The sequence below is a fragment of the Pongo pygmaeus genome, chromosome 4 (genome assembly GCF_028885625.2).
Source record: "Pongo pygmaeus isolate AG05252 chromosome 4, NHGRI_mPonPyg2-v2.0_pri, whole genome shotgun sequence".
In the NCBI taxonomy this organism is placed as follows: Eukaryota; Metazoa; Chordata; class Mammalia; order Primates; family Hominidae; genus Pongo; species Pongo pygmaeus.
The window spans coordinates 83,870,065-83,883,252 of NC_072377.2; the positions used below are offsets into that span (position 1 = coordinate 83,870,065).

General features: G+C 44.0%; 1 protein-coding gene across 3 annotated transcripts in view; it reads right to left on the bottom strand.

The window, feature by feature from the left end:
* The window catches only part of SERINC5 (serine incorporator 5), a 151,825-nt gene that overhangs the window by 70,517 nt on the left and 68,120 nt on the right, over nucleotides 1-13,188 (bottom strand). The window lies entirely within an intron of this gene.

Sequence of the window (13,188 nt, forward strand, 5' to 3'; positions counted from 1 at the left end):
CAGATTTTACAAAAACTACCTTTTTTTAACCGCCCCCGCCTCCACCCCAAGACAAGGTCTCCCTTGCTCTGTTGCCTGGCCTAGAGTTTAGTGGCACAATCACAACTCACTGCAGCCTCGATCTTCCAGGCTCAGGTAATCCTCCTGCCTCAGCCTCCCAATTAGGTGGGACTACAAGCATGCACTACCATGCCCAGCTAATTTTTGTAGAGATGGGGTTTTGTCACATTGCCCAGACTGGTCTTGAACTCCTGAGCTCAAGCAATCCACCTGTCTTGGCATCCCAAAGTGCTGGGATTATAATAGGTATGAACCACTGCACCTGGCCAAAAATCCCATTTCAATACATGGATATATTTTTGTTGATATGTATACATATATACAAGTAAAAAATCAGAGACTTCTTTTACTGTCCACCCAAAATGTCACTCATCTCCCTCAGAACAGTAAACAATTTCGTGGGTAGAGTATTTTATTAATTCACATAGATAAATGTGTGTGTATACATATATACAACACACCCACATATACATATACATTCACAACACACATATATACACTCATATTGTACTATGCATATAATAAATATATTAAAACAGCTTTTTAAAATAAAAGATTGTATGTAATGTTCTGCAATATTTTTTCCCAATTAACAATAAGCTGGGCCAGACACGGTGGCTCATGCCTGTAATCCCAGCACTTTGGGAGGCCGAGGTGGGTGGATCACCTGAGGTCGGGAGTTTGAGACCAGCCTGGCCAACATGGTGAAACCCCGTCTCTACTAAAAATATAACAATTAGCCCGGCCCGGCATGGTGGCGTGTGCCTGTAATCCCAGCTACTAGGGAGGCTGAAGCAGGAGAACTGCTTGAACCTGGGAGGCAGAGGTGGCAGTGAGCCAAGATCGTGCCACTGCACTCTAGCCTGGGCAACAGAGTGAGACTCCATCCCAAAAAAAGAAAAGAAAACAAAAATAAACAATAAGCCATGAAGAGTCTTTTTCTATTAATACACAAAATCCCATTACATTCTTTTTCATCACTATCTTATATTGTAAAAAGGCTGGATCAAAATCAATAACCATTCTCACACTGATCTTAATTTTTTGTTGGGGATGGTTTTTAAATTTTATTTTTTGTACTTTTTTTTTATTATTGCAAACACTGATTCAATAAATACTGCTGTTCATGCCTCACTGCACCTGTGCCATTATTAATGTAGGACAGACACCTGAGCCAGAAATGGAATTAGTGGGTCGAGTAGTCAGGTTGAATGTCCCTTATCCAAAATGCTTGGGACCAGAAGTCTTTCAGAATTTGGAATATTTATACTATATTACTGGCTAAGGTTCCCTAATCCAAAAAAATCCAGAATGCTTCAGTGAGCATTGCCATTGAGTATCATGTTGGCACTTTAAAAGTTTCAAATTTTAGAGTATTTCACATTTCAAATGTTTGGATTAGGAATATTCAACCCATATCTACATTTTTAAACTTCAAGATAAGAGTTAAATCATACTTTCAAAGGCCGTACCAATTTACATCCTAACAGTAATATCTGAGATTGCACATTTCCCAACTTGGACATCTAATTTAAAGGCAAAAACCTAATATCCTGTTTTAATGTACATCTTCCTTATTACTAGTGAGATTCAGCATCTTTTCTCAAGTTTATGGCCATCTGTTTTTTTCTCTGAATTGGCCGTTAATTGGGTATTTTCTTGATCCACTGGAGCTCTTTATTAGTGGGTCTTAATCTTCTGATAAATGTTGACAATAGTTTATCTAGCCAAATTAGAAGGCTTCCATGTGAAATAATCACTTTCATTATCAGAATAATTAAAATCTTACACAATGAGAACAAGCAGCACATTCCTAGTAATGTCGTAAAATAAGGATTTGTTCAGTCATAAAAACTTGCTTCTTATCAACATCAAAGTTGAACACTCTTCTGAACAGAAAATAAATCACATTATAACTATTATTCATAAGAAAAATAAAGTATCACAGAGAAAAAATAGCACAAAACTGAAGGTAAAAGTGTGATAAAGAAGATAATTTACAGTTTCTTCTCCAGAAAAAGATACTGAAGAAACAATAATATCTGTGGCTATCAGGATTTCCATAAACAAATGTCAACCCAAATGAGAGAATGAGGCAAGAGTCTCAATGGGGAATAATTAAGCCAGAGCTTGAGGGGCTGCTGAGAAACACACAAATCACAGAATCTTCTGTGGCTGGTGCTCCCAAAGAGGTTGCGGAAGGCTCAGTATTTATCCATTTCTTTAAAGGGGAGAAGGCATGCAGGAAAAGGGGGCAGGTGGTGAGGCAAACGCGACATTCTCCTGAGATTTTAACTAGTGCCCAGTAAACTCTGCTATACAAGAGATATGATAAACATTCAGAAAGGGAGTAAAGGAAGAGTTAATTATGTAGTCTCAGGGTAGGCAGAAAAATGACTGCTCTCCTGTCTTTGTTCTGCACCTGGGAAGATAAGCTTGTAATGGGCATTGTCAGTGTGAAATGTAACAGACTGCAATTCCATGGACAGGGAGCTAGACTTAGATTGCAGACCTAAAGTTACAGCTGACATGTCCTTTTTTATGGGAAGATACACATCTTGAAAGGTTTAGGGGCCAGCAGAGAATTTACTTACGAGCAATTTGAGGGCAGTCATCCACAATGCACGAGGCCTTCTGCCTTCTCCAGGGGTGTGGCTAATGCATAGCGCTTTGACACAAGGTTGGGAAGTCACAGCTATCTACTGGGCAGGCAGGCAAGGTGTGAGGGGACAGCAGCAGTGTCACATGACTGTCTCTCCAGTCTTAAGTTTCCCTTTGGCATAAAGAGTTTGGGCAGTCCTGAGAGGGTTTATTTTCCTTTACACAAACAAACAAAGAGTTCCATTTTCTCCCCACTCCTTTTTGAGACAGGGTCTCACTCTGTACCCAGGCTGGAGTGCAGTGGCGCAATCTCGGCTCACTGCAACCTTCGCCTCCAGGGCTCAAGCCATCCTCCTACCTCAGCCTCCTATGTAGCGAGGACTACAGGCATGCGCCACCAAGCTCAGCTAATTGTGTGTGTGTGTGTGTGTGTGTGTGTAGAGTTGGTGTTTCACCATGTTGACCAGACTGGTCTTGAACTCCTGGACTCAAGCAATCCACCTGCCTCAGCCTCCCAAAGTGCTGGGGTTACAGGTGTCAGCCACTGTACCTGGCCAGCTCCATTTTCATGACGACATATGAAAGACTTCATGAGGAAATAGCCAACATTTTGTTTTCAGCAAATTCCTAAAACTGTACATTTTTTAAGACTTTTTTTTACACCATTCTGTCACAACAGAGACAAGATGTTTTGCTTGATAAAGAATGCATGCAACCAGATAAGGAGATAAACAAGCACAGTCTTCAACTATCAGTCCTCACTGGAGGACTCTGTGGCCATAAAAAGGGTAGGTACTGTTGTAACTTGTGACAAGCACCCGGCATCTGCTCCTGAAGGCTCTGCCCACATCAAAGACTGTTTCTTGCACAACCAACCAGACTGACCAGCCCAGACTAGGAAATTCTTTTTTCCTTTGTTGCTCTCCCTGGACTAGTTCATTAAACCTTTTCCTATTCCCTTTCTCTTAGTGTTAAATGTTATTTTGTTTGTTGCACAATGTTTAATCAGTAACATTTATATATTGACAGAGTATATGATTGTGTATGGTTTGCAATACTGACTGGCTGGTGCAGAGGCGGGAACCTGTGTGCCTGCAGATCTAATGAGTGGATGAGAAGTACTAAGAATTGCCTCCCTGGGAACTCCACGTAGCTGGTGGCTTTTGTAATTGAAATAGCATCAACAGAAGTCCAACATTATGGAAAGACACAAATGTTCATGGACCTGGTTACCTCTGACCTTGGCGTCACTCACAAAAACCAAGACATGCCACCCTAAAATCTTCTTTGCATATTTCAAGCTTGTTATTCTGAGAAGCTGAAGACACAGGAGTAGCTCTGCAAAGCTGCTGTTTTATACAAGAAATTTACATCTATAGAGGAAATCTACATTAGTAAAGTGTATCAGACGTTTATTCACCATACATTTCTTCCCCTCACTCTCCCATTACGTGTTGCCAGCAACTCCCAGAGGCCCCAAGCCCCTATTCCTCTCTGTAGCTCAAGATGCCATAAGCTTCTATCATCTGACCCCCCCACCTTTTTTTTTTTAATTGAGACCTCTGTTGCCCAGGCTGGAGTGCAGCGGCACAATCTCGCCTCACTGCAACCTCTGCCTCCCAGGTTCAAGTGATTTTCCTGTCTCAGCCTCCTGAGTAGCTGGGATTACAGGTGCCTGCCACCACGCCTGGCTAATTTTTGTATTTTTAGTAGAGATGGGGTTTCACCATGTTGGCCAGGCTGGTCTTGAACTCCTGGCCTCAAATGATCTGCCCGCCTCGGCCTCCCAAAGTCCTGGGATTACAGGCGTGAGCCACCATGCCCAGCCTATCTGACCCTTTTTAAAATTGCTTTTTCTCCTGTAATTGGTCTTATGTCAATTTAATTTGCTTCCCAGAGAAAGAACCTAGAAGAGTGGAAGGAAGCTATTTTTCCCTTCTCTACAAAGGCAAGGTCTTGTTGGGAAGGGCCAGGTGCATGCCAGGCTTAGCAGTCAGGCCCCCATCCTGTAAGTAAGGGGAAAAGCACTACTGAAGCTAGAACACCTTTGGCTACAAAGTGGAAGACATGGTGAAAGGGTACAGACTTGAGGCAAGGGGACAAGTTTGAAGGCCACTGGGAACAGGTGAAGAAGGTAACCCCAGGCAGAGAAGCCAGAGATTCTGCAGGTAGAGCTCACAATTGGCAGGAGAGCATAGATGACAAGAATGAAGCAGAAGAATGAGATAAAGCTCTTTTGTTTTCTTCTTTTTTTTTTAATGGCATTGCTGTTTGGGGTGGAGGAGTACAACGGGCAGGGGACAGACAGCAGAAGTGAAGAACAGAGCAGGAATTTGCTCTTTAACACCTTAGGGCATCACCAAGGGGCATCCCAGCGAGAACAGTCTGGTCTGGAAATTGCTTTAGAACAGCAATTGGGGCTGGATACAGGAAACACCCGCAGGCAGGTAATGAGAAGTCAGTCACACAGGTGCTTTCCAGAGGAACCTGAATTTTTAGCTGTGTTTAAACGTGAGTGATGAAACAGCATGGTTAAAATTTTCAGGTGCTGAAATATGGTAGGGGACACACACAAAAATGAATGTTTCAGAGAGTCTAACCCAAAACAAAAGTTACATCTGTATGAGTAGTGCCAATAACGAGGAGGTAATATTGCTTTGAATCTGTAAAAGCTACATTCATGGAGAAGCCATACCACTTCATTCATTAGGCTGTTTCATTTACACAGGATTTATTGCTCTAAAACATTCCTTAAATTATTTTCTTCCCCACCTTCTCTCTTCTACTCCATCAGCAACTCTAATTCCTGAACCACATCTTCCCCGTAACACATGCACATTAGCACCTCTTTCATCTACACCAGCCCATCTTTCACCTTTAGACCTTCTCTACCTCCCTACCTCTCTCTTTTATCTTCCTCCAAAATCCATTTCAAGGAGAATGCTAACAGCAGCAGGCTGAGCCACCATCCCCAACAAATCCCCTCCCTTGTTTGCTTACTCCAGAATCTGGAATGTGGCCAGGGCCCTTTAAGGCTCATCAAAAGGTGAGTACATTGGCACTGTATATTCATTAAAAACAGGTAAACACCCCCCCTGCTCCAAATCCTAACCAAGACCTCCTTTATACTCTGTGGGTGACTTAGCACATTTAGTTTTCAGTATGTGGTGAGTATTTTTGGGCAAAGAACCTCCAAGGTGAACAAGCTAGCAGGATTCTGGCAAGGGGAATTTGCTCCGATTAAATATTTGCTGTTCCAAAGTCCACTCCACTTTTGGAAAAAGAAAAAATATATCACATACAAATTCCACACCACAGGGTGAAGGGGACGTGCCTGCTAAGGGTGTTACCTCTTAAGTCTGGCTCTGGGCACCCAAGGACAGGGCACTTAAGCCAGGCTCACACACTGTATGTTGTTTCTTTTTTTTTTTTTTTTTTGAGGCAGTCTTGCTCTGTTGCCCAGGCTGGAGTGCAGTGGTGCAATCTCGGTTCACTGCAACCTCCGCCTCCCGGGTTCAAGCGATTCTCCTGTCTCAGCCTCCCAAGTAGCTGGGATTACAGGCACACACCACTATGCCCGGCTAATTTTTGTATTTTTAGTAGATGAGGTTTTGTCATGTTGGCCAGGCTGGTTTCAAACTCCTAACCTCAGGTGATCTGCCTGCCTCAGCCTCCCAAAGTGCAGGGATTACATGCGTGAGCCACCGCACGCAGCCTGTATGTTGTTTCTATACAGACCCCTGAGAGCAAGGCGTTTCCCTCCAACCCTCAAAGCAACCAAACTCAATGCCACAAACTGTCAAGTAAGAATGAACAGCTCATAAGACTTCCAATCCTAACTCCATTGCTAACTTGAGCTAGCTACACACATATACACCCTGAGCCTCAGTTGTGCCATCTGTAAAATGAAACAATACCAACACCCATTTCATGGAGTTGCCTGAGAATTACATCAGATAACACCTGTGAAATGCTTACCACGGTTCCTAACCCACAGTAGTCATTAAGTTAACTTCTTTAATTATAAAGCACTATTATGTTATATTTCATGCGAAGAGACCACCAAACAGGCTTTGTGTGAGCAATAAAAGCTTTTAATCACGTGGGTGCAGGCGGGCTGACTCTGAAAAGAGAGTCAGCGAAGGGAGATAAGGGTGGGGCCGTTTTATAAGATTTCGGCAGGGAAAGGAAAATTACAGTCAAAGGGGGTTTGTTCTCTGGCGGGCAGGAGTGGGGGTCGCAAGGTGCTCAGTGGGGGGAGCTTTTTCAGCCAGGATGAGTCAGGAAAAGGACTTTCATAAGGTAATGTCATCACTTAAGGCAAGGACCGGCCATTTTCATTTCTTTTGTGGTGGAATGTCATCAGTTAAGGCGGGGCAGGGCACATTCACTTCTTTTGTGATTCTTCAGTTACTTCAGGCCATCTGGGCATATACGTGCAAGTCACAGGGGATGCGATGGCTTGGCTTGGGCTCAGAGGCCTGACATTCCTGCCTTTTTATATTAATAAGAAAAGTAAAACAAAATAGTGTTGAAGTGTTGGGGTGGTGAAAATTTTCCGGGGGGTGGTATGGAGAGAGAGAATGGGCGATGTTTCTCAGGGCTGCTTCAAGCGGGATTAGGGGCGGCATGGGAACCTAGAGTGGGAGAGATTAAGCTGAAGGGAGATCTTGTGGTAAGGGGTGATATTGTGGGGTTGTTAGAAGAAGCATTTGTCATATAGAATCATTGGTGATGGCCTGGATACGGTTTTGGATGAATTGAGAAGCTAAACGGAAGATACAAGGTCCGAATAAAAGAAGGAGAAAAATGGGTATTAAAGGACTAAGAATTGGGAGGACCCAGGACATCCAATTAGAGAGTGCCCAAAGGGATTCAGCATAATTACTTGCTTGGTTGGCAAGTTTTTGGGCTCTATCCTTGAGTTTTTTTATGTTGTCATACACCAGGCCAGATTGATTTAGGTAAAAACAACACTCTTCATTTAAGAATATACAGAGTCCTCCTTTTTCAGAGGTAAGTCAAGGCCTCGGCGGTTTTGGAGGACAACTGCAGCTAAAGAATCAACTTGGGCCTGGAAGACTGATAAAGTTTGTGATATGTCTGTGATGCTAGCAGAGAAGTCATTAGACAGGCTACGGAAGGTCGTGACAAATGTTGAAATGCCTGCTATTCCAGTACCGAGAGCAATAGTGGAGGCAGAAAGTCCTAAACCAACCATCAAGGGAATTAGTGGAATAACTCTTTTTTGTCGTGTCAGTGTCACGAGGGGAACAGGGAGCTCTTCGGTCCCATTTGCAAATTGAATTTTGGGGGTAAGGAAAACTAGTGTGCATGTGCCTGTCCGATCAGCAGGTAGACACATGTAGGTAGAGGATCCACAGAGGAAGAAGAGACCTTGTGCAAGGCAAAACTGGAGATGTAAAGTAAAAAGGTGAGAAGGAGTGCTGAAAGTGGTGTCTTGTACCCAGACTCCTAGGGATCCAGCTAGGGCGGCAGCTGTCAGAGGTTGTAATGGGGACTGATGGGGTAACTGCGTAGAGCAGGAGGTTCGATTCTCATGGTGTATGAGAAAACGTTGAGTATCCACAAGCAACCTTTCACTGTTATTTTGGGGGCTGGGTATAAGTAAACAAGAAGAGGGCCTGGGAGGAGAGTCTACTGACGAGCAAGAGGAAGGTAGCCAAGGATGGAGTGAAATACAGGGTAAGTGTCTTCCTAAGCAATAATTACTGCTAACGTTTTTAAGTTTGTCAGTATTGATAGAGGGCTTGTCTGTAATATGGAGCTGGAAGGCTCCAATTGTTTCAGTGATGTGTGTAGTTGGGCTTCGGAGATGAAGAGTAAAGGAACATCGAGAAGGTGAAAGATTACCTAGGGGAATTCCAGTGGGTCTTTGCTGAGAGATACATAAAGGAGCGGCCACAGGAATAGTAGTTCGTGTTGTGAGAGGTCCAAATATGGGGGGAGTAGAGTTAATATAAGGAGAAAGGTTTTTTAAATAAGTGCGAAGGAGGGCGGCAGCTTGCTGATGTGAAATGTCTGGGGAAGTCTTGCTGGACCTGTCTAGAAAGTAAATAAGTTCTTTAGGAGGGTAAAGGTGAGGGCTGTTAAAGGAAGTTCAGGTGTAAGGAGACAGGAGATGTTGCCCAGTCTGTCTGTAAGGCGGGGACAGCTATGTAGACACTGGAAGAAAGGGAAAGCAAAACCAGCAGTTGTTCACTAAGGAGGGATTAGAAGCAGCTAGGAGAGAATGGGTGAGGTTGATAGTGTGGTGGAGATAGCTGGGGAGAGGTAGAGGGTGGCATAAGAATGGGAATGAGAAGAAGAGTGAGTATAAAAGTAAAGAACAGAACTTCATCAGGGTGGAAGCATTGGAGGGTGCCCTGCCAGCAAAGATCATCTACCCACTCTAAGAGGGAGTTAAGAGTGGCGGTTTGGGGATAGCACCAAGAGATATCAGCTGTGATGGCTTGAAGAAACAGTGTAAACCGGCAGTGTAAACAAGAGTAGGGCATTTATAAGTAGTTGAGAACAGAGAATAGGAGTATGACTAGACAGAAAATAGTAGGGATGAAAAGTTTTTTGGGGCTCGGCCTAAGTGGTGGGGTGACTTCGTAAAGCCCTGTTGCAAAAAGTAGGGTAAGGACGAACAGACCTAATAGAATGAAGGGATATATTAGGCTTATAAGGGTTATTACTGTTCTTCAGAAATACGAGTGAGTTTAAGGGAAGTAGGGGAGAGTACTTGTGACTTCCAGGAGGAAGAGGAGGGATTAGGCTGGCTGTCCGATGGACACAGCTTTATTCTGGAACGGTGAACCCTGTGGGGAGGATCCTGCAGGCCGACGGCAGTCGGGGTACTATAGATGACTAAGTAGGGTCTGGTCCACCAAGGTTGTAGGGTTTGAGGGGTCAGATTCTTAACAAGAACTGATCGTCCAGCTAGGGTGTCTTCATATGGCTGGGGATCTGGAGTAGGCAAGAGAAGATTAGCAGCCTGGAGAATGTCCTGTCTAGCCTGTTGGAGGACTGGAAGATAGTCGCCTAGAGGGCTGGTGTCTGGGATAAGGTTGGGGCCACGCAAGAAAGTGCGTCCATATAAAAGTTCAAATGGACTGTTCAAATAGCATCTCGAGGACAGGCTCTAATTCTAAGAAGGGCAAGAGGTAAAAGTACTGTCCAATCCTTTTTAAGTTGGAGGCTGAGCTTGGTGAGGTGTGTCTTTAAAAGACCATTAGTCCGTTCTACTTTTCCTGAAGACTGAGGATGGTAAGGGATATGAAGGTTCCACTGAATACCAAGAGCCTGAGAAACTGCTTGGGTGATTTGACTAGTAAAGGCTGGTCCGTTATCAGACTGTATAGAGGTGGGAAGGCCAAGCTGAGGAATTATGTCTGACAGAAGGGAAGAAATGACCTCGGTGGCCTTCTCAGACCCTGTGGGAAAGGCCTCTACCCATCCAGTGAAAGTGTCTACCCAAACTAAGAGATATTTTAGTTTTCTGACGAGGAATGTGAGTAAAGTCAATTTGCCAGTCCTGGGCAGGGGCAAATCCCTAAGCTTGATGTGTAGGAAAGGGAGGAGGCCTGAACAATCCCTGAGGGGTTGGAGAGCTAGCTGCTTGTCTAGCCACCTTATCAGCATAAGCATTGCCTAGAGCAATGGGATCTGACGCCTTTTGATGCCCCTTGCAGTGAATGACCCCAGCTTCCTTTGGAAGTAAAGCGGCCTTGAGCAGAGTTTTTATTAAAGAGGCATTAATGATGGAGGACCCTTGTGTAGTGAGGAAACCTCTTTCATCACGGCACCAAAACTTCATGCGCGTCCATGTGAAGAGACCACCAAACAGGCTTGTGTGAGCAATAAAAGCTTTTAATCACGTGGGTGCAGGCGGGCTGAGTCTGAAAAGAGTCAGCGAAGGGAGATAAGGGTGGGGCCGTTTTATAGGATTTGGGTAGGTAAAGGAAAATTACAGTCAAAGGGGGTTTGTTCTCTGGCGGGCAGGAGTGGGGGTCGCAAGGTGCTCAGTGGGGGAGCTTTTTGAGCCAGGATGAGACAGGAAAAGGACTTTCACAAGGTAATGTCATCACTTAAGGCAAGGACCGGCCATTTTCACTTCTTTTGTGGTGGAATATCCCAGTTAAGGCAAGGACTGGCCATTTTCACTTCTTTTGTGGTGGAATGTCATCAGTTAAGGCGGGGCAGGGCACATTCACTTCTTTTGTGATTCTTCAGTTACTTCAGGCCATCTGGGCATATATGTGCAAGTCACAGGGGATGCGATGGCTTGGCTTGGGCTCAGAGGCCTGACATTATATAAAAATAATTTCAGGGAAGAGACTCAGGTACATTACATGATTCACAAACTAATACATTCCGATTTAAACATGGTGGGAAACTGAACATCTTAGAACTAGTAGATACTCTATTCACTTTACCAAAGGATCTACTACCTTTGGATTGAAAGGTTAACTTTCTTGTTTTGGGAAAAAAAAAAAAAAAAGACGAGTTTCACTCTTGTCGCCCAGGCTGGAGTACAGTGGTGCGATCTCAGCTCGCTGCAACCTCTGCCTCCCAGGTTCAAGTGATTCTCCTGCCTCAGCCTCCTGAGTAGCTGGGATTACAGGTGCCTGCCACCATGCCCGGCTAACTTTTTGTATTTTTAGTAGATATGGGGTTTCACTAAATTGGCCAGGCTGGTCTCGAACTCCTGACCTCAGGTGATCCACCCACCTCGGCCCCCTAAAGTGTTGGGATTACAGGCGTGAGCCACCGCGCCCGATCTGTCAGTAAGGTGAATCTTTCCTTGGTACATTTATATTAGAACTGAGGTCCAAAAAATAGCACTCACTACTTGTCCTTCAGAGACCTAGCCACCATCCAGAAGAAAGCATTCTGAACTCACAAATTAGGAAAAACATTTCCAAAACATGAAAACAAGTAATAAACTCAACAAGATGCAAGCGAGAAGAAAATTCACGTAATTTTATTTACACAGGAGAGATGCTGCTATGTCCCTAAAACAACTTCAATCCCAGGCAAATAAACAACAAAAAAGCTACAGGAAGACCTACAGGTCTAATTGGCCAGGGGCCCAGATGCTACAAACATAGAAAACATGTATAAGTTTTGGGAGTGGCTTCTTAAGAAATGGAGAGGAAGTAGGTGAAAGTTGTAGTTGTGTAATCATGTTACTTTAGATTAGAAAATGCAATATTAGGCCGGGTGCAGTGGCTCACATATGTAATCCCAGCAGTTGGGGAGGCCAAGGCGGGCGGATTGCCTGAGGTCAGGAGTTCGAGACCAGCCTGGCCAACACGGTGAAACTCCATCTCTACTAAAAATACTTAAAAATACAAAAATTAGCCGGGCGTGGTGGCACACGTCTGTAGTCCAACTACTCAGGAGGCTGAGGCAGGAGAATAGCTTGAACCCAGGAGGAAGAGGTTGCAGTGAGCTGAGATCACGCCACTGCACTCCAGCTTGGGTGACAAAGCAAGACTCCATCTCAAAAAAAAAAAAAAGAAAAAAAGAAAATGCAATATTAGCAAAGCTAATTATTCTTACATTTCATTATATTAATATCAAATTTCAAAGAAAGCTTTGGGCAGCTCCACATGAGGGATAAATTAAGTTCACAAAAACTAGAAGAACTAGATTTGCAAGTTCTGTTTAATATCCCTCACTTGAAAATGCATTTCAGAACCTAGAACGTCTCCCAGTCTGCCTCTCCCTTTTCTGATATTCCACTCATCTTCAAACTTTCCAGGATAGTTTGTTTTTCTCCATGAAGTACTTCCAGGGTCCACCACACTGACGACTTCCTGTTATTGGCCAGTGGACAACAGCCACAAAATGGAAAACACTAAAATCAGCTTCCCTCTTTCCTTACACAGCCTCTTGGCAACCAAAGCTCATTTCTCAGTAAGTGATTGCCTTTGAGGCCCTTTGGGGGATCTGGGGCTATTTAATAAACAATAACAACAACCAGTACTGGCTTCTCTTTTCTTTGGGTTATCTGAGCATTTTTAATAGAAAAATCTACATTGTATCATTATTAAAAGCCAAAAGAGGAATGAAAATTAATCTCAAAAAGCATGCAAAGACTGAGACTGCGAGTTCACAGCTCCTCCTCCACCATGAATATTTTGTCAGAATCAAAGAGTCACAGATAGGATTAAGCAGCCAGAAAGCAACTCTAAGCAAACTGTTACACAATAAGCTCCAAAGAAGACAACTCACAGAAGACTGACTAATTAATTACTATGGGAAGAAGGGCTCCTCCACAGATGCAGAACAGGATTCAACTCATTTCAATCTCCATTGAGAGAATTAGGTAAAACTGAAGGCAGAAGGCTGGGTGCGGTGGCTCACGCCCATAATCCTAGCACTTTGGGAGGCCGAGGCAGGTGGATCATGAGGTCAGGAGTTCCAGACCAGCCTGGCCAAGATGGTGAAACCCCGTCTCTGCTAAAAAATACACAAATTAGCCGGGAGCGGTGGCGGGCACCTGTAATCCCAGCT